General features: G+C 43.9%; 2 protein-coding genes across 9 annotated transcripts in view; one reads left to right on the top strand and one right to left on the bottom strand.

Annotated features, from left to right (window-relative positions):
* Positions 1 to 18,561, bottom strand: part of MED12L (mediator complex subunit 12L) — a 777,103-nt gene that overhangs the window by 536,418 nt on the left and 222,124 nt on the right. The window lies entirely within an intron of this gene.
* Positions 13,085 to 18,561, top strand: part of GPR171 (G protein-coupled receptor 171) — a 31,428-nt gene continuing 25,951 nt past the window's right edge. For all 4 annotated transcript variants that reach the window (XM_073626011.1, XM_073626008.1, XM_073626010.1 and 1 more), the window contains exon 1: positions 13,085 to 13,219. The gene's annotated coding sequence lies outside the window, so the exon portion shown is untranslated. The remainder of the gene's footprint in view (positions 13,220 to 18,561) is intronic.

Genomic DNA, 18,561 nt, shown 5'->3' with positions numbered 1-18,561 from the left:
CCAGATTTCGATAAGCCCCCTGCCAGCATACCCCCACAACCACCGGGCAAGGGTTGTGGGGATGAGGCCCTTGTCCCCATCAACATGGGGCAAGGTGCTTTGGGGTCAGACCTCAAAGCACCCTCCCCATGTTGAGGGCATGTGGCCTGGTACGGTTCAGGATGGGGGGGTGCTCTCTCGTCCCCTCCTCTTTTCCTGCGACCTGCCAGGTTGCATGCTCTGATAAGGGTCTGGTATGAATTTGGGGGGGACCCCATGCCATTTTTTTTAATTCTGGCACAGGGTTCCCCTTAAAATCCATACCAGACCTGAAGGGTCTAGTATGGATTTTGGGGGGACCCCACGCCATTTTAATTTAAATTTGTTGCAGGGTTCCCCTTAATTTCCATATCAGACCTAAAGGGCCTGGTAATGGACTAGGGGGGACCCCATGCTGTTTTTTTTTAATGAGTTTTTTCTATATTGCCGAGACCCGACAATTCATTACAGCCGCAAGTAGTTTTAAATGACAATTTTTCCTCTAGAAATGTCATTTTGCTGTGGTACTATTCTAAACATGGGAAAAATGCGCCACTTTACAGGAATACTATAGACACCCCCCAGTTATGATATTTAAAGGAATATTTCATTTTTATTGTTTCACTTTAAGCATTAAAAAAATCACTGCTCCTGAAAAAAACGTCGGTTTAAAAAAAAAATAAAAAATTGCATTGATACATATCCCCTGGGGCAGGACCCGGGTCCCCAAACACTTGTTATGACAATAACTTGCATATAAGCCTTTAAAATTAGCACTGGTGTTCGTGTGTTCTGCCAAATTTTTTGCCTGTTCGCATGTTCTGCGGCAAACCGAACCGGGGGGTATTCGGCTCATCCCTACTGTCTAGATCTGGCCTCATCATGAGCCATGCGCTGATGAACCAGAGAACTAAATTGAAGCTGGAGTATGAAACTGAAGTGATCTGAGCTTAAAAAGGAATCTTCTTGCTAAAGGGTGTCACAAAGGACCCCTTGAAATCTGCAGCGCTGCAGCCTATCAAGTCTCTCCTCTCACAGTGATTAGACTGTGGGAGGAAAGACAATGTGTAGTACAGTGCTGGGCACTGTACTACACACTGAAAAAGTGAAAAGAAAAAAGCAGCGATCTACCACTGATCAGAGTCATTAGAGCAGTGCAGTGTCGCTAAGGTGACATTCTACTACACTGGTTAGCTGAATGCCATTGCAGCATACGGTGTCTCTGATCATTGATCAGAGCAGTACAATGTCACTATAGTGACACTGCATTGTTCTAGTGACAGTTATTTATTTATCTATTTATTTTTGTAATGTATAACAAAAATGTAAAATAAAAAATAATGAGTTCATTCACATTTGGGGTGTTCTTAATGTGGATCACTCTTCAGAGGGCATTAACCAGTTTTAACCCCCTAAATGGTGGACTACCACATCACAACCACATGCAAAGTGCATGGTTACAATGCAGTTATGAGGCCCCATCCACTTGAATGGGTTGCGCTCAGTGGGCAGTAATACCCACTGTGTGCAAGACCCAGAAAGGAACAGATAGGCGGACCTAAACAATCCTGCCTCTCCCTAGAGATGATTGCTATATACAATTGCCCAATGCTGATTCGCTGTAAAAAAAAAAAAAAATCCCCAAATCCATTAAGTTATGCTAGATTCATCACAAATATTTGCAAAAGAAAAAAACAGCTGTGATGAAATGGGCATTAAACTATAAATAGACACTTTTTTTTCCATTTTGGATGGATTAAAGGATCGCCATCTGTATCCCCTTACAGAGATTTCCCTTCACTTCCTGTCCCATTACCAAACAGAAAGTGAGAGCAAATCCCTGAGAACTACAGGAATCCCATGGGGACCCCCAGATCACCAGAACTAATGTCTCCATTGGGAGATTTTCCCTGTATTACTTTTCTGGGAACAACCCAAAATATGGGATTTTCATTTACTTGCACTTTCAATGATAATGGTAAACAGGACAAATAGAGAGGGGGAAATATCCTTCATGGCGGCACAAACAGCAAAAAAAAAAAAAAACACGACAGGAGTTCTAAAAGCTTTAGACTCTATCCAAAACTAAAAAAAACAAAAAAGGTTTTGCCTTAATTACATGTAACAATTACAGTAACTACATCTGTTTTTTATTAGCCAATGTTTCCACAGTAGTACTGAAGGGTAAAGGACTTGTGTGAGACAAGGAAATGAAACTTTCCACTGAACCACACAGGTCGCTAAAATCAGCCTATGAAGACTCCTATACATTGCATGTCTGGGGAATACGTAGAAATATTAGCTATGTTTTTACTACTAGGAATAATATTTGTTGTAGTGCTCATGCATCCCCTAAGGACTGTGAATGTATAGTGGTTTTGTGTTCAGGATTAACCACTTAAGGACTGAGCCTCTTTCTGAGATTTGGTGTTTACAAGTTAAAAACAGTTTTTTTTTTTGCTATAAAACCCCCAAACATTATATATTTTTTTCCTAACACCCTAGAGAATTAAATGGCGGTTGTTGCAATACTTTTTGTCACACCGTATTTGCGCAGCAGTCTTAGAAGCGCATTTGTTTTGGAAAAAATACACTTTTTTGAATTAAAAAATAAGACAACAATAAAGTTAGCCCAATTTTTATATATTTTTATATTGTGAAAGATAATGTTACGCTGAGTAAATTGATACTCAACATGTAATGCTTCAAAATTGCGCCTGCTCGTGGAATGGCGACAAACTTTTACCCTTAAAAATCTCCATAGGCGACGTTTAAAAAATTCTATAGGTTGCATGTTTAGAGTTACAGAGGAGGTCTAGTGCTAGAATTATTGCTCTTGCTCTAACGATCGCAGCGATACAGCGATGCAGTGTGGTTTGAACACCGTTTTCATAAGCGGGAGCTGCTCACGTATGCGTTCGCTTCTGCACGAAAACTTGGCGGGACAGAGCGCGTTTACATTTTTTTTTCTTATTTATTTTACCTGTTAGTTTTTATTTTTACACTGTTCTTTAAAAAAAAAAAAAAAAATTGTGTCACTTTTATTCCTATTACAAGTAAATATCCCTTGTAATAGAAAAAAAGCATGACAGGACCTCTTAAATATGAGATCTGGGGTCAAAAAGACCTCAGATCTCATATTTACACTAAAGTGCAATAAAAAAAAAATAATATTAATTTTTATGTCATTTGAAGAAAAAAAAATGTCTCTTTAAGAGCTATGGGCGGAAGTGACGTTTTGACGTCACTTCTGCCCTGCAATGGTATGGAGATGGGTGGGGGCCATCTTCCCCCCACTTATCTTCATACCACATAGGAGACAGGACACGATTGCCTCCGCCGCTACCGACGGCTCCGGTAAGCAGTGGAGGGCACCAAAGCGCAGCGGGAGGGGGCCCTCTCCCGCCGCTGATAAAAGTGATCTTTCGGCGTATCTACCGCAGAGACCACTTTTATCTGAAAGAGGACCTCCCGCTGAAGAAGAGGATACCAGGGTTATGGCAGCTAGCTACTGCCATAACAACGATACTCCTCTTCAAAGTACCAACGTATAACGACGGTGGACGGTCCGTAATTGGTTAAAAAAGATAGTATTTTAAAAATATGTTTCTTTTTTGAAATTTGCTCAATTTACACAAGTGAGAGAGTCAGATTAGTGACTCAACCTCCTCTTATACCTTTATGTCATATGGCTCCATTGGAGATTTTAATTAGAGGCATTGGGGTTAATTTAGAACTACAGACTGTTTACTTTGCAAAGTGAATGTTAGTAAATAAGGTTCCCCTTAGTGCCGGTTCACACAGGGGCGACTTGTCAGGTGACTTAGCCGCCTGACAAGTCGCCTCCCGTTCTGTACTACGGAACCGTTCTAATAGGAGCGACGCAAGTCGCTCCGACTTAGAAAAAGGTTCCTGTAGTATTTATGGGGCGACTTCAGGCGACTTGCATTGACTTCTATACAGAAGTCGTTTTGCAAGTCGCCGCTGAAGTCGTGTGCAGGTCGCCTCGGTGAGGCGACCTGCAAGTCGTGCCGCCCCTGTGTGAACCGCCACTTACAAAAAACTCAATCAGGGGCTAGAAAAAAATCATTTTTTTTACCTTGCACATGATTGTGCACACTTTACCAAGTGAAAATACAAATAGGTTGCCACTGCTGACCTCTTTCCGAAAATGTTAGTTGCCTGGTTCCTTTCTCATGGTGGGGTCAATTAACCTCCCTGGCGGTATGATTATGTCTGATTTTTGAATGTCAAAGTGGTACATTGTTTTGCATGGAAATTTGTTTATTTTGTAGGCCTGTATTTCTTAGTAATAACACACTTAAATCTGTCCAAACAAGAGTCTAGTAGACATCTCGGGTATGATAAAGTTTGAAACACGAAATCATAAATTATAATATAATAAATAACTATAAATTATTATAAAAAAATCCGCTAAAACCACTTTTGACGTAGAGGGACGCTTTTTGGATGTCATGGACATTCTCAAGTTTCCAGGCAGAAAGAATGACAGAAAGAATGGTAAAAGTGCAGGCAGGGCACTGGACAAAGCACTAGGGACAAAACTGAGGTGAAATGATTTGATACAGTAATGTCTTCATTAGATTACAGATTACAATGTATTGTGTGTGTTATGTTTTTTGCACTTTTTTTTAATTTGCCGCTGGGCTCCGCCCACATGCCTGACGAAAGGGTCCTCCGTGACTCCAAAACGTTACATTCTCCTTGTGTTGTGATCATGCAATGAACTATCTGTTTGGATGCTACTTTGTGTCGATCCATGATGTGCTGGCAAATATCTACTTCATGCTTTGCGACGCTCGCAGGGAACAGAGCCCGAAACAGTGGTACATCGGGCAGAGGATCCAGCCGGAGGACATCGCAGCATCCCAGGAACAAGGTAAGTACCTGTACCTGGATACTGAGGTGTAATCCCGAGTGTGGCTTGGGGTTACTGCTTTTGGTACTGAAAATTAACCCCGAGCCACACTCGGGATTACCACTAGGGAGGTTAATTAAAGGAATTTAGACTGTTCACTTTGCAAAAATATATGTTGACCTAGCTATGTAAATAAAGTTAAGATGTGTAATTTGCCCAACCTTTTTTTTCATTTGAAATCAATACATATTCACTCTACAGTATGTATCACTGTGGTTTTCATTTTCAAAGGAGATATGCTCATTGCTGGGTGAAGAAAGCAGCCCTTGATTTTTGTCCATATTCTACTAGATGACAGCCTTACAAGCCTATAAAACAGCCTGTAAAGTATTGGCAAAACAGTGGGTCAGATGGATTACTCTGACAGTGTGGAGTGGGTGTGATACCACCATCTCCAAGGCCTCCAGGTGGGTATCAACCAGAGGAGAATAGCATCCAGAGGACAAGATAGCATCCAGAATGGGAGAGCTAGCATATGCTTTCACTTTGGTAGCAGACTCTGTAGTGAAGGTCCTCCTGAAGGGCCTAAGAAGCTGCTCCTGTGTCCCATGGAGAGGGTGTAGGACTCCCGTTATTTAACACGATTTACCCAAAGCAACATTCAGTTTTACAAGATTTGCTCATCAGCTGCTTTAATAATGGAGTGAATGTTATCAGTAACTAGGGTGAATCCTATCCAAACATTTTGGGGATTATTTACTGGACTAAGTGAGCATTTCAAGTCAAGCTGGCCAAAATAACTTTTTACTCTACTAACAGATGCAGCGATTGTGTGCACTGAATGCCCTGAATCAGACCAATGTAAGGGAGAGGAGTCCATCAAGAGAAGGTCATTTAGATCAGTGGTTCTTAACCCTATTCTCAAGTACCCCCAACAGGCCATGTTTGCAGGTTTTCCTTTATCTTGCACAGATGATTTAATCCAGAATCAATGGCTTGGTATTTTAGACAGCTATATTATCTAACAGAAACTCCCAAAACATGGCCTGTTGGGGGTACTTGAGGACAGGGTTGAGAACCACTGATTTAGATAACCTGGGTGATGTATGCCCTAGGTTCTGGGAATGGCAAGAAGACTTAAGACTATTGTGAATACTCTGGGCGTGGAGAAAAGGGTAAAGGGCAGTGTGGCAAACTGGAAATTGTTGTCTGTCACTGCAAAGTGTAGAAAGGGCTGATGAGGTGAATAAAAATGACTATGCAGATAGGCAGCTTGGATGTCTACAAATGTGAGGTATTCCCCGTTTGAAGGAGGTGGTTACTGATCTTGCAGATTTCATGTAAAATTTTGGATTTTGAAGGTATTTGTTGAGGAATTTTAAGTCCAGAATAGGAAGAAAACCCCTGTTGGGCTTTGGTACCATGAACAGGTTCGGGCAGAAGCTTTCGAACCGGTCTCCTGTAGGTACTGGTACAACTACCTCTGAGGCAAGAAATAGTTCAGGGCAGCTCTTGGTTGATATGAGAGATTAAAGCAGTGAGTGGGTAGAGTATTGTGTACCCCTTTGAAACCACTGATTGAACCCACGGGTCTGGGATGTCAGTGACCCAGGGAGAGGCAAACTGTAATAGACTTTCTGCGGACTTTCTGGCATACTTGGTCCGACGTTCTTTCCGCCGGACTGTCCGGCGGTAGCCGCCGCACTTTCTGGACGGACGGATTTGCCTACACACGACCAGTCTTTCCGGCAGGCTAGGTCTGCCCGTCTTTCCGACGGACTTTCGGCGGACTTTCAGAATGAACGGACTTGCCCACACACGGACAAGTCCGTTCATTTTGAACGTGACTCGGGTACGACGGGACTAGAAAAGGAAGTCAATCTCGCCGCTTTTATCGGCAAGATTGACACCTTGCAAGCCCCGTCGTGGGGCATCCCAGGCCCTTAGGTCTGGCATGGATTTTAAGGGGAACCCCCTACGCCGAAAAATCGGCGTGGGGTCCCCCAAAATCCATACCAGACCCCGATCTGAGCACGCAGCCCGGCCGGTCAGGAAAGGGGGTGCGGACGAGCGAGCGCCCCCCCTCCTGAACCGTACCAGGCCGCATGCCCTCAACATGGGGGGTGGGAGCTTTGGGGGAGGGGGGGCGCCCTGCGGGCCCCCCCACCCTAAAGCACCTTGTCCCCATGTTGATGAGGACAAGGGCCTCTTCCCGACAACCCTGGCCGTTGGTTGTCGGGGTCTGCGGGCGGGGGGCTTATCGGAATCCGGGAGCCCCCTATAATAAGAGGGCCCCCAAATCCCGGCCCCCCACCCTATGTGAATGAGTATGGGGTACATGGTACCCCTACCCATTCACCTAGGGAAAAAGTGTCAATAATAAAACACACTACACAGGTTTTTGAAGTAATCTATTAGACAGCTCCGGGGGGGGTTCTTCTTCCGGCTTCGGGGGTCCCTCCGGTTCCTCTTCTCCCGGCGTCCGGTTGGTTCTTCTCCGCTCTCTTTGTCTTCTCCCGGTGTTCCAGTTCTTTGGCCGGCTCCTCCGCTGTCTTCATGCTGCTCTCTTGCCAGCGGAGGTCCGGACTTCTGGGCTTCTGGTCTTCTTCTCTTCTTCCCATGTTGACACGACGCTCTCTCCATCTGGAATGGTCTCTAAGAGCTCTGATGTGACTTATATAGGCGGAGACCCCGCCCCCTTATGCCGTCACAGTCCCTGGGCATGCTGGGACTGTGACGGCATAAGGGGGCGTGGTCATCACCCAGTGACCACGCCCCTTATGCCATCACAGTCCCAGCATGCCCAGGGACTGTGACGGCATAAGGGGGCGGGGTCTCCGCCTATATAAGTCACATCGGAGCTCTCAGATACCATTCCAGACGGAGAGAGCGTCGTGTCAACATGGGAAGAAGAGAAGAAGACCAGAAGCCCAGAAGTCCGGACCTCCGCTGGCAAGAGAGCGGCATGAAGACAGCGGAGGAGCCGGCTGAAGAACTGGAACACCGGGAGAAGACAGAGAGAGCGGAGAAGAACCAACCGGACACCGGGAGAGGAGGAACCGGAGGGACCCCCGAAGCCGGAAGAAGACCCCCCGGAGCTGTCTAATAAATTACTTCAAAAACCTGTGTAGTGTGTTTTATTATTGACACTTTTTCCCTAGGTGAATGGGTAGGGGTACCATGTATCCCATACTCATTCACATAGGGTGGGGGGCCGGGATCTGGGGACCCTCTTATTATAGGGGGCTCCCGGATTCCGATAAGCCCCCCGCCCGCAGACCCTGTCAACCAACGGCCAGGGTTGTCGGGAAGAGGCCCTTGTCCTCATCAACATGGGGACAAGGTGCTTTGGGGTGGGGGGGCCCCGCAGGGCGCTCCCCTTCCCCCAAGGCACCCACCCCCCCATGTTGAGGGCATGCGGCCTGGTACGGTTCAGGAGAGGGGGAGCGCTCGCTTGTGTTTGGATCGGGGTCTGGTATGGATTTTGGGGGGGACCCCATGCCGATTTTTCGGCGTAGGGGGTTCCCCTTAATACCCATGCCAGACCTAAGGGCCTGGGATGCCCCGCACTCACCGCAATAGGAAAATTTGTTTTTCTTATTGCAGCGAGCGCGAGATGCAGTACTCTGCCCTTGCTTCGTATCTGGTCCGTCGGACCAGCATACAGACGCATGCAGACGAACGGGCCTTCCGGCAGAAACTGAGACCGGCGGACTAAGATTTAAAGCATGCTTTAAATCTAGGTACGGCGGACTTTTTGGAAAAAAAAGTCCGCCGGAGCCTACACACGGTCGGATTGTACGGTGGACTCTGGTCCACCGGACCAAGTATGCCGGAAAGTCCGACCGTGTGTACGCGGCATAAGAGGTAGGGCATCCCCTCATTAGGAACAGGGCTTTATGAGAAAAGTCTTGCACCAAAAGGAAGGGCTGAAGTTAGGTTTTGAAGTTGAAGGCTGGGTTAGGTGGTCTGCATTTTGAGCAAGTAGAGGCTCCTGAGGAGGGGGGTTTGGAATCTTTCTAAGTGACATTCCCTCCAGTGACATCTTTGATGAATTGGTCAAGTGCCTCCCCATAAAGATGGCTGCCTTGAAATGGCATATATTTTAGGTGCTTTTTGCAGCAGCTTCAGCTGTCCAGGCTTTAGGCCACAAGTTTCTGTGAACGTGAATAGAGATTAGAGCCATTCTGGTATTTTGTCTCATGACATGTATCTAGGACATCAAGATAAAACAGAAGAGCAGAAGGTAATTGCTATTATTGCTCAATTAAAGCAAGGTCCTGGAATACAGGATCCTCTTGCTTATTCATTGCCCTAGTCCAGTTAGCTGCAGTTTGACATACTGAAGACTTATACCTCGTACACACGATCGGATTTTCCGGAAATGTTGGATGTGAGCTTGTTGGCGGTAAGTTCGACCCTGTGTGTGCTCCATCGGACATTTGTTGTCGGACTTTCCGCCACCAAATGTTGGCTAGCATGTTCTCAAATTTTCCGGCAACAAATGTTTGTTGTCGGACTTTCTGATCGTGTGTACACAAGTCCGTCGGACAAAAGTCCAAAGTACAAACACGCATGCTCAGTAGCCCTAGTCCAGTTAGCTGCAGTCTGACATACTGAAGACTTATGCCGCGTACACACGATCGGATTTTCTGACGGGAAATGTTGGATGTGAGCTTGTTGGCAGTAAGTCCGACCGTGTGTGCGCTCCATCGGACATTTGTTGTCGGACTTTCCGCCAACAAATGTTGACTAGCATGTTCTCAAATTTTCCGCCAACAAATGTTTGTTGTCGGACTTTCCGATCGTGTGTACACAAGTCCGTCGGACAAAAGTCCAAAGTACAAACACGCATGCTCGGAAGCAAAAGAGGTCGGTCTTGTAAACTAGCGTGCGTAATAGAGAATTAGCATTAGTGACATGGCAAATTATGAAATCTCCAAATGCAGCGCACAATTTTCTTCTTATTTAATGGGATAATATTGAAGCTGCTTTGCTAGTGAAAAAGCTGGGGCTTTTGCAAAGAAATTTTCAAAGGCTTTTTTTTTTCTAGTGATATCAAGAATAATATTATTATGTTTTTTTTTTGTGCAAGTTACCACAACACCATTATCCCGTAGTTTTTAAGAACAAAGATACAACTATGTTGGTGTCCCTTGTCAATTTTACATTGTATTTTTTAAAATGTAACTACCTACTCCCAAACTGTCATTTGAAGTAAAACACATAGCCAAGTATTATTCTCCACAATTTTTTATTGTGCATTAAAAAAAAATTAGACATGCTATTTGCCAATAGAAAATAGCCAAAAAGTTCTTTCTATGCATCCAAAAATATAGAAAATTTACCAAATCAAATCATTATTCAACCAAAAAAATAATGTCAAAGCATTAACTCCAAGGCCAATAATAAGTAATACGTTATCTCCTCTGATTCCGCAACATGTCTGGTTGACGAACGGCCGTTCAGAAACAAACTAAAAAGCACGAAATGAAAAGCACGAATCAACACTCACCAAACTTCTACTAACACGAAATTAGCAGAAGGAGCCCAAAGGGTGGCGCTAAAGAGCTGAAAAACCACGAATTACGTCTAGTACGTCACTATGTTCGTAATTGTTGGCCAACATTTGTGTGACCGTGTGTATGAAAGACAAGTGTATTGTGTGACCGTGTGTATGAAAAAGTTTGAGCCAACACCCTTCGGACAAAATTCCACGGTTTTGTTAACGGAAAGTCCGATCATGTGTACGGGGCTTAAGACTGCAGGATTGACTACAGGAACAGACCACCTTTTTAGTGAACTCTTTTTTCACTGAATAGAGTTCAGGAAAGATTTTTGAAAGAGGGAAAATCTTTTCTGGAGTGATCCAATCATCACAGATTACCATTCTTTTTGTTCATGAACAGGGAATGTCTTAACACTTTTTGCAAGTCTATTTGTGCCCAAAGGGGCCTGGTGAGATTAGAAGAGTAGAATCAAGAACTACAATGCCGAGGCTTTTGCACATGGCAGAAGTGAGCTTATCCACATTAGCAAGTATATTGCATCAATCTCCGACCTTAGGTGTGTTGGAGAAAAATCTTCTGTAGCCTTCTCGAATACTGCTTCAATATCCTCATTTCCTTCTGTGCCTGCCGCGTTCAGGGCAGGCCTATCAGGATCCAACAAAGGTAAAGACAGAGAAGCTGGAGAAGAGGTGCTGCCAGTGGCGGCAGGGGGGGGGCTCACCGTGGCTGAAGTCCCGAGTGGGTCCCGAAAACCCCAGAGTCACAAGTGGACACCGTTCTATTTATAGCCCCGAGCGCCGCCGAGCGGGGACCAATCCTATCCCAAGCGCCACCGAGTGCGGCCGAGTCACATAGCAGGTCCCGCCTTCTGGACCGCTGATGGACGTCCCACTGGTCCATCATAGGCGATGCCGGCTCCAGAAGGAGGGAATTACAATTCAGCCGCTGTGTGAGACCCCCGCTCGGCTCTCCTCCTCTCCTCCGGCTGCTTGCTGTGAAGATGGGTGCGCACCACACACCATGGCTGAGCTGCTGCTGCAGGACACATGAAGTCTCCTGGTCAGGTAGGTCAGTGTGTGTCACTACCGACAGTGTATGCAGGTCAGTATATGTCAGATAGGTAGGTCAGTGTATGTCAGAAAGGTAGGTCAGTGTATGTCAGATAGGTAGGTCAGTGTATGTCAGATAGGTAGGTCAGTGTATGTCAGGTAGGTAGGCCAGTGTATGTCAGGTAGGTAGGTCAGTGTATGTATGTCGTGTATGTCAGGTAGGTAGGTCAGTGTATGTATGTCAGGTAGGTAGGTCAATGTATGTATGTCAGGCAGGTAGGTGAGTGCGTGTCAGGTAGGTAGGTCAGTGTATGTCAGGTAGATGAGTTTAGTGGTCAGCATTGATGGACACCGATAAGCCAGGCAGCAACCAGCAAGTGAGCTTACCCCCTGCTACACAACCCCACCGCCCAGCCAAAAAAACGCAGCGCCGCAGCCCCCCCCCCCATGCTGGCCTTGGACTTCAGGCTGAAGCCCCTGGTCTTTTTGCCACCTAGAAACGCCCCTGGGTGCTGCATTTTGTACCATTTTGCAGCAATGGCCAAAGATGGCCTTTAGTTGTCTGAGGAATTATGACATATATGGAGAAAATGTAGCTTTTGTCAGGTAGGCTGCTTGCTGCATGCCTGAGATAGAGCTAGAATCAAATGTAAAGACTGGTGTTTATATCAGTTCCTGCTCTGGTGCAAGGGAAGCATTATCACTCAGAGGTTTAATGTTGTGCGGGCCTTTAGAAAAGCTAATGTTTGCCTGGGGTTTAGCCATAGCTCCATTTCCTGGTTTCCACCATAGCCAGGGGCGGACTGACCATTGAGCCACTCGGGCACTGCCGAGGGCCCTGGGCCACTAGGGGGCCCCATCAGGGTTGCCAGCCTCAGTAAAACCAGGGACACTATGTATAAAATTTTTTTTACATCTGTATGTGTATACTGTGTGATTGTATACTGTGTGTGTGTATACTGTGTGGCCCCATAATCTCTGATTGCCTGGGGGCCCCATAATCTCCTATTGCCCGGGGGCCCCATGAATTATCAGTCCGCCCCTGACCATAGCTATGGGTGTGGGTATTCCACTGTGGGGTCCTCACGAAGTAGGGTGCAGAACATAGGTTAAGCATGTACGAAAGGTGTATGCGGCTACCCAGCTATGGACCACCTTGTAACGCATCTTTATGGCAAATGGGTGGGAGGAAGTGACTGAGTACCTTTTAGGGGTACTAAGCAGAAGTGACAGTAAAGTGTGCAACAAGTGGTTTGATGTAACACTAATGACTAATGTCATTTACTTTTAGAGTGGGAAGGTTTAGAAGGTCTATTGGGATTTCATTGCTGTCTGGTTCCAGTTACAAAGATTTTCCTGTCCAGTTGATGGATATCAGATAAAACAGGAAGTGAGGGGAAATTATCCTTAACCCATACAGCATTTAAAACTTCATAGAAAAATTTCCTAAATTCTGTGACATAGCCAGACAGAAGTTGTAAGCCTTCTTAATATGCACACAAACATGAATACCGATATGCAAACAGGTGTGAGCAGGCTCCCTAGTACTGACTAACAAGCATATGTGGTTTTCTAGTGATTCAGAAGTTTTTATCTCAGTTCCTCTTGTCTCAAAGTAAATTTTTTCACAGCCTGTCCACATCCTCGTTCTATACAGTCCACAGGGCAGCAGCGCTCATTACAGAATGCAGTTCTCATGATGTGTCTTGCATCTTTCTTACATTGTACAAGACCAAAGAGCTAACTATCAACCAAGACAAAAGGTAACTCTCTATACACTTAATCAACACATATGTAAGACCAAAGAAGTCATAACAGTTACAAAATGTTAACTTATTAGGCTGCAGAATTGATGTGTTTTTGTTGCCCATAATGGCACACATTTTCATGTGTTGACATGTTTTTAATGTGTTTTCATGTGCGTTTTGTGGTGTTTCCCTGCATACATTTTAATGAATTTGCCTAAAATTAATACATTTCTGTAGGCTGCAAAATTTGTCGATGCAGTAAAATTCATGCAGGCTACATTTCTATAACTTACGGAGGTTGATTTAATAAATCTGGAGAGTACAAAATCTGATGCAGCTCTGCATAGAAACCAATCAGCTTCCTGGATTTTTGTCAAAACTTAAAAGCTTATTGGCTACCATGCTCAGCTGCATCGGATGTTGCACTTTCCAATTTTAGTAAATCAACACCATTGTGTGCACAGAGAGCAGGCTTGATAAATTTGTATAACATGTCTATGGGTTTGATTTACTAAAGGCAAAAAGACTTTGCACTTTGCAGGTGAAGTCGCACTCTGCAAGGGCATCTGCTCCAGAGCTTAGTAAATGAGGTGAAGCTTCACTTTGCAAAGAATACCCAACCACATTCAGGGATTTTTTTTTTTTAAACAGCATTTTTGCTTACATATGATTGAATGATGGAAGACAGCAGAGCTTCCCCTCATCTACTAAGTTCTGGAGCAAATGCCCTGGCAAAGTGCACAGACTATTTGACATTAGTGAATCAATCTTCTATGTTTGATGCAGATTCCTTGCAGTATTTGACTGTGTTCTACCACTGGGAAACAACTAGCTGTGAACACAGTCTTTTTGTAAGAAGTAACTAATTTCTATCAATAAACAGTAAACTCTTTCCTCCTTGTCTCAGTAATATCAATGCAAAGGGGTGATTTATTAATCTAGTACAGGCTGAAAACTATCAGTTTCTATGTTTTGCATATTTTTACACAGCTTGCACAATTCTGCAGACGTACAAAATTTATAACATACAATTCTGTACTTTAACAGTTTTGTTGGGTAAGGAAGTAGTAATACTATATCATAAAGTTAAGAAATGTCCTAGCTTGCTGTAACTTTATAAATGTATCATTTATTGCTTTCATTTTTTTTTTTCTGGTATATAACATATAATATATTCTTAATATATATTATGTTTTAATATACGGTATGTAACATTACAAGCAACCAACGATAGCCAGCTTTAGGTTTAGGCAGTGAATGGTTTATAACTGGTCTAATGTAGGTGATGGCACACGTCTGTGGTTTGCAGTGTGTAATTAAATAAAACCAATACATTATCTCTACGATCAGTATTTAAGATATTAAATAATTCTGAAATATACCACAAGGGCCAAAATCGATTGGTACACAATCTCTCTTTTAATGCATGCCAGGTACCACTATCAGGCAGGAGGAACATACTTTGTCTACACTAAACCCGTAATTGTGGACATCTGTGAAATATGTAAGCATGTAAAATCCATGCTAGATTAGAGTTTCACTGGTCAGTTGTAGCAACTAAAATTCAGGTGTGTGGGGGCTGTATTATCACATTTACATGCCATTCAAAATAGGTGGCACTTCAACATACAATGGTACATGCATTGCAACAACACACATCACCACAATGAAACAATGTGAATGGGCCCTAACGCTACAAATGCAATTTAAATCTTTTGCTTCTGAGAGTTTTAAGCCCTTGCTGGCAGTAACCTCATTAGACTTGAGAGCTAAAGAGTTAGTAGCTCAGTAAAATTACTATAAATGCTAGCAATTAATTGCTAGGAGTAGTAAATGCTCACTAAACAAATAACCTATGCTAAGCAGCACACTGTAGCGCATTGCATTCTGGAGTTGAATGCAATTGATTACTATTACATGCAGGGGCGGACTGATAATTCATGGGGCCCCCGGGCAATAGGAGATTATGGGGCCCCCCAGGCAATCAGAGATTATGGGGCCACACAGTATACAATCACACAGTATACACATACATGTACATACAGTATACACAGACAGATGTAAAAAAAAACCACAGATTTATACATACTGCCCCTGGTTTTACTGAGCCTGGCAACCCTGATTGGGCCCCCTAGTGGCCCAGGGCCCTCGGGCAGTGCCCGAGTCGCTCAATGGTCAGTCCGCCCCTGATTACATGCTAGATGAGTAACCTATGTTCTCTCTTCTTAGTGATTAGTCACTAGCCATATTAGTAGTGTGACTGAGCTTCTAAAATTACCTGTAGTCTAGCTGACATCAGAGACACATGTGGGAGACATATAGTGTATTAATAAAGTATTCAGACCGCCTTCATATTTTCAATTTTGTTATGTTGCAGCCTGATACTACAATTGTTTAAATTCATTTTTTTTCTCATTAACCACTTCAGCCCCGGAAGAATTTACCCCCTTCCTGACCAGGTCATTTTTGCGATACGGCACTGCGTCGCTTTAACTGACAATTGCGCGGTCGTGCAACGTTGTACCCAAACAAAATTGATGTCCTTTTTTCCCCACAAATAGAGCTTTCTTTTGGCGGTAGTTGATCACCTCTGCGGTTTTTATTATTTGCGCTATAAACAAAAAAAGAGTGACAATTTTGAAAAAAAAAACAATTTTTTTCCTCAGTTTAAGCCAATATGTATTCTTCTACATATTTTTGGTACAAAAAACCCCGCAATAAGCGTATATTTTTTGGTTTGCGCAAAAGTTATAGCATCTACAAAATAGGGGTTAGATTTATGGCATTTTTATTATTTTTCATTTTTTCTACTAGTAAAGGCAGCAATCAGTGATTTTTATTGTGACTGCGACATGGCGACGGACAGATCAGACAGTTTTGACACTTTTTTGGGACCAGTGACATTTATACAGCGATCAGAGCTAAAAATAGCATTTATTACTGTATAAATGTCATTGACAGGGAAGGTGTTAACACTAGGGGGAGATCAAGGGGTTAACTGTGTTCCCTAGGTGTGTTCCAACTTTGGGGGGGGTGGGACTGACTAGTGGAGGAGACTGATCTGTGTTCTTACTTAGTAGGAGCACACAATCTGTCTCTACTCCCCTGAGAGGACCAGGATTTATGTGTTTACACACACAGATCCCGGTTCTCGCTCTGTCACGAGCGATCGCGGGTGCCCGGCGGTCATCACGCCCACCGGGCACATGCATCAGCTCTGAAGACATACTGCGGGCGTGCGTTGCACACGCCTGCTAAAACGTCTTAAAGAGCCGACGTACAGCTTTGACGGCTCGCACAGGGAGGCCAACCTGCCGCAGTATAACTGGTCTGGTCCAGAAGTGGTTAATCTTCACTCAGTACCCCATATTTGCATTTGCACTACAGTCCATTTAGCATGGTTTCCTATGGAACACGTTCTGTAGTGCAAATCTGTGAATGCAAAAAGCACTAAAAATGCATAGGTGTGAATCAGGCCTTACTTACTTATCAGGCCGTACTTTGATGAAGCACCTTTGGCAGCAATTACTGCCTCGAGTCTTCTTGGGTATGATCTTTTTTGGGAATAAAATGGTGGTAGTTGCAATTTTTTATGTTGCACAATATTTGCACAGGCATTAATCAAACATATTTTTAGGAACAAATTCTCTAAAATTAATTTTAGTGCAACAAACACAATATTATCTCAATTTTTTTGGTAAAATATAAAAAGACGGGGTTGCATTGAATAAATAGATACCAAACATGTCAAGTCTTCAAACTGCGCACACCCATGGAATCACAAAAAAAACAACGATACCCAAAATTCTCCATAAGTGACGCTTTAAATGCTTTTACAGGTTATCAGTTTACAGTGTGCGTGCCGCAATAAATGTTTTCATACACGTGCACGCCCTACGCCGTAAGGGCATGCATGTGTATGTAGCAGGTGTAATTAAATTTTTTTCTAAATTGATTTTATACAATTCTTTTTTATTTTTTATCCTTATTGCTATCACAAGGGGGCTAACAAGCCCCCCTCACAAGGGGGCTAACAAGCCCCCTATGATAGCATGGGCAGATGACAAGTACTCTTTACTGAGACATTGGCGGTCTGTTAGACCCCCGATGACTCCCCTGCCCTCCAATGCACAGATTGTGCTGGAATAAGTACACTGGAGGGCAGGGGAAGCTAAGTGCCCCATAATAGTGAATGGGCAGCTCTAGAGCCACTTTTATTGGAAAGCCCTTCATTAGCTCTTATGCCACGTATGCACGACCAGACTTTACGGCATACTTGGTCCGGTGGACCGGAGTCCGTCGGACAATTCGATTATGTGTGGGCCCCAGCGGACTTTTTTTCCCCAAAAGTTCGACAAACCTAGAAATGAAACATGTTTCAAATCTTTCAGACGGACTTGAGTCCGGTCGAAAAGTCCGCTCATCTGTATGCTAGTCCGATGGCCAAAAACCGATGCTAGGGCAGCATCACGTACAAATCCGTCGGACTTTGGTTGATAGTGTGTAGGCAAGTCTGTTCATTCGGAAAGTCCGTTGGAAAGTCCGTCGAAAAGTCCGCCGGACAAAGTCTGCCGTAAAGTCCGCTAGTGTGTACGCGGCATTAGAAACAGTGTCAAGCTCACAGCTAAGCAGCTTGACTTAATCACTTGTCTACCATGCCATTTATAAATGTACCTTGGTAGACAAATGATTAAAGCCTGCAAGTACAGAAAACTACCAGTTGATGTGCCAGAAATGCACAATAATATCAGTTGGGAGCTAACAACACACAGCATTTTTGTGGATTGAGCCACGTCAGCTATGCCTAGTTTTATTTACTAAACAACTTAAAGTAGAACTATGTGCAAAACTTTTATTTTTAGTTTGGATACAGCAAGGGAGGGTTATAACCCTTGTTAGATTTTGTTTTCACCATCTGTGTCCCAGTGCAGAGATTTTTCTTCACTTCCTGTCCCATAGCCAAACAGGAAGTGAGAGGAAATCCCTGCAAATTAAGGGCATTTATTGAGGACCCCCAGGTCACCAGAACTAGTGTCCCCAATAGAAAATATCCCCTCTGTTAATTTTCTGGGGACAACCCAAAATGTTTGATTTTTTTACTTTCACTTTCAATGATAATGGTAAACAGGACAAATAGAGAGGGGGAATCTCCTTAACCGGGGCACAAGCAGCAATAAATACTGACAGGTATTCTAATTTCGCTCTCTATCCAAAACGAAAAAAAAAAGTTTTGCCTTTAGTTATACTTTAAACCTACTCCCTGTCCTATTCTTGACAACATAGACACTAATCATTCTGTAGCCCCAAGATAAGAAATATGAGGGCTAATTCCAACAATGTATCCAGTAGCAAAGAAA

The sequence above is a fragment of the Aquarana catesbeiana genome, linkage group LG04, assembly GCF_042186555.1.
Source record: "Aquarana catesbeiana isolate 2022-GZ linkage group LG04, ASM4218655v1, whole genome shotgun sequence".
In the NCBI taxonomy this organism is placed as follows: domain Eukaryota; kingdom Metazoa; phylum Chordata; class Amphibia; order Anura; family Ranidae; genus Aquarana; species Aquarana catesbeiana.
Note: the sequence above shows the minus strand (reverse complement) of the source record. Positions and strands in the feature narration are given on the sequence as shown.